The sequence below is a fragment of the Polypterus senegalus genome, chromosome 14, assembly GCF_016835505.1.
Source record: "Polypterus senegalus isolate Bchr_013 chromosome 14, ASM1683550v1, whole genome shotgun sequence".
NCBI lineage: Eukaryota > Metazoa > Chordata > Cladistia > Polypteriformes > Polypteridae > Polypterus > Polypterus senegalus.
In genome coordinates, this window is record NC_053167.1 from 21,826,895 (window position 1) to 21,829,763 (window position 2,869).

Here is a 2,869-nt window from a genome sequence, read left to right on the forward strand (position 1 = left end):
ACTTCCGATCTGACGCCGTTTTCAAATAAAGACATGCTATAACAGAGGTGAACTCAGATCGGAGAAAACAGAAGCCCTCCCCACCAGTGCAGAAGCCCTCCCCACCAGGTGCAGCTGTTCTTATATGTGAGTGAACGTTTCTTGCAGGAGGTCTTCTGTGTTTGCACTAATGCAATATTATTTGAAAACGAACAGTGTCAGATCGGGTTTGAATACACGCTGGTGCTGTTACAGAAGGCATGAGCTTATTTAGTGCAGCAAGATCAATGCACAGTACATGCAATATTATTTCAAAACAAATTTTCAGATCGGGCGTATTTTACGCTGTTCGTTTTCAAATAATATTGCATTAGTGCGATGATGTTTTCACATACAGTAATCCCTCGCTATATCGTGCTTCGACTTTCGTGGCTTCACTCTATCGTGGATTTTAAATGTAAGCACATCTAAATATATATCACGGATTTTTCGCTGGTTCGCAGCTTTCTGCAGACAATGGGTCTTTTAATTTATGGTACATGCTTCCTCAGTTTGTTTGCCCAGTTGATTTCATACAAGGGAAGCTATTGGTGGATGGCTTAGAAGCTACCCAATCAGAGCATGTATTACATATTAACTAAAACTCCTCAATGATATAAGATATGCTTCCCGCACGGTGCTTGAGATTGTTTGCTTCTCTCTATCTTTCTCACTCTCTCTGCCTGACGGAGGGGGTGTGAGGAGAGGGGCTGTTTGCACATGCTGCAAGGAGGGCTCCACCTGGCGGCTTGGTGGTATTGGCTGGGATGAATGGCCGGCCATATCTTACATTATCCCCCACCCAGCGACGAATTATAATGATTCCGAGCGGCCTGCCCCGAGAGGGAAGTCTTCCCCCAAGAGGACATTCTGGTTGAGCCTTGATTAATTCGAACATCTTGGTCCCTGGAGAACCTAGGGGGAATATTAGTCCAAACGGACATCTTGTCCCCCTCTCTCCAAGGACAGTTCCGCCAAATATGGCCCAACCTTCGGCACCCATAGCACTGCCTCTGTCCTCCTGGTATTCTTCCCCTACGGGACTGAAAACAATAAGGAAATGTTAGGTCCGCCCCTTCTCATGCTGGGAGAGAAACCCCTGCCGCCTCTAATGGTGCTTTCACTCTCTCTTTCTTGTCAGGAGACCCCCGTTTTATTATCGGGATCTCCTGCTTAATCTGGGGCTTGTCTACAGTCCGAGTCTCTCTATTAAGTAAAGAGAGACTCTTTACTGTTTGCACCCCTTTACTTTTACAAATTACCGGCTGTCTAGCTGCCCCGGATCGATTAGCCCTTCCGCCGACCACTCGGTTAACGTACCGACCTCGTTTGTAGGGCACGTAGTGTACTGGCACCCTCTATTTATTAAAAGCGGGCCCGGTTTACACTGCGACCCTCTTGTTTTATATACGGTACGGGTTTCACATACCTGTACCGCCACATCATGATATATGGGAGGCTCCCCACCAAATCGCCGTACGTAATCCCTCAGCTTCTCCAACGGCGCTTTGGCTGCCGCTCCCAATTCCCCGACGATCTTCTCAATGGTCGTCAGGACCTGTAAAACACTCTTTACGGGCTCGATTAAGCGCTCGAGTTCCTGCAACTCAATATTTATTTCGACCGGCATAAGACTTACTTCCTCATCTGTCTTCTCTGCCGGCCGGGAGCCAATGAGCACGCCCGCTTCTGGCACGTGCTCTGACGGATTCCGCAAGGGAGCCTGGGACTTGGAGTTCTCTTTGGACGAGGACCGGGCCGCCATCTTTGGCTGACTGCGATCTGCCTGTATTAATTTGTCGTCAGATCGACCAGCCATTTCCCGGCCCTCCTTACCTTCTTGTGGGTTGAGCGGTGCTTCGCTCACCTCCCCTTTCCCCTTCGGAAAAATCAAGTCTGTCTTTTCTTGGGCGAAGCCACAAACAGCTGGACACGGAGCGTCACCTTTCTGGAATCCTTAGGTAGTACGTCCCGTGCCCCTCGCCGGCACCCGTAATGCGGAAGTCCTTCGGGTTACTCGTTTGCCTGAACGAGAGCGCGCCATCGCCTTCGGGTTTATCTTCTGCCTCCCGCAGAGCCTTCGAATGGACATCTGGGAGGTATGTACACTGGACAACAGGTGTTAAATTAAAAAGATTGTAAAGTACATTCCCTGCACATACCTCGTCGGAGATGTCCTCCTCCTCGAAATCTCTCCCGAAACGCGTAGCTGCTCCATGGCTCGTCTTGAGCGCAGGCAATGTCGAGCGCTAGACCTCCGCTGTTACTGGCGCTCTGCTTTCTCTTCTTCTTCCCCATGACGGACTTGATAAAGGTGAGGTTTCTGGCGATTTTACTGCATGTCTTGACGCGGCCTTCTTGGGGTATTCTGTCCACAATAAAATTTTTAAATTCAGGTCCTCCGCCAAACTGACGGCCAGAGAATCCTGCCGAAGCTACGCCAATTGTGACAGAATTAGGTGCTTTCTCGCACCCTTGTACCGTCGGACCACACGTCAGACACCAGATAAAAGTCCAAATAATTATTTATTATAATAATTATGTGCACAAAGCACGCTCCTCTCCACAATTCTCCAATAATAATCACAAATAACCAATAAACCAAATCTCCACTCCCAGACGCTTAGCCACCCTGCCTCCCAACTCAGCTCGCCATCTGGGAGCTCCCACAGTCCTTTTATATCCCCGACCCGGAAGTATTCCCTATCCCCAGTCCATGTGATTGTCAATCACTTCCGGGTCAGATTAAAGTTCTTTTCTTCAACCCGGAAGTCCGTCGCTCTTCCTATGACGAACCTCCGGGTCACAGGGCACGAAGAAGCCTTCGGTCCTCCCTGCAGCTCCCTCCTGT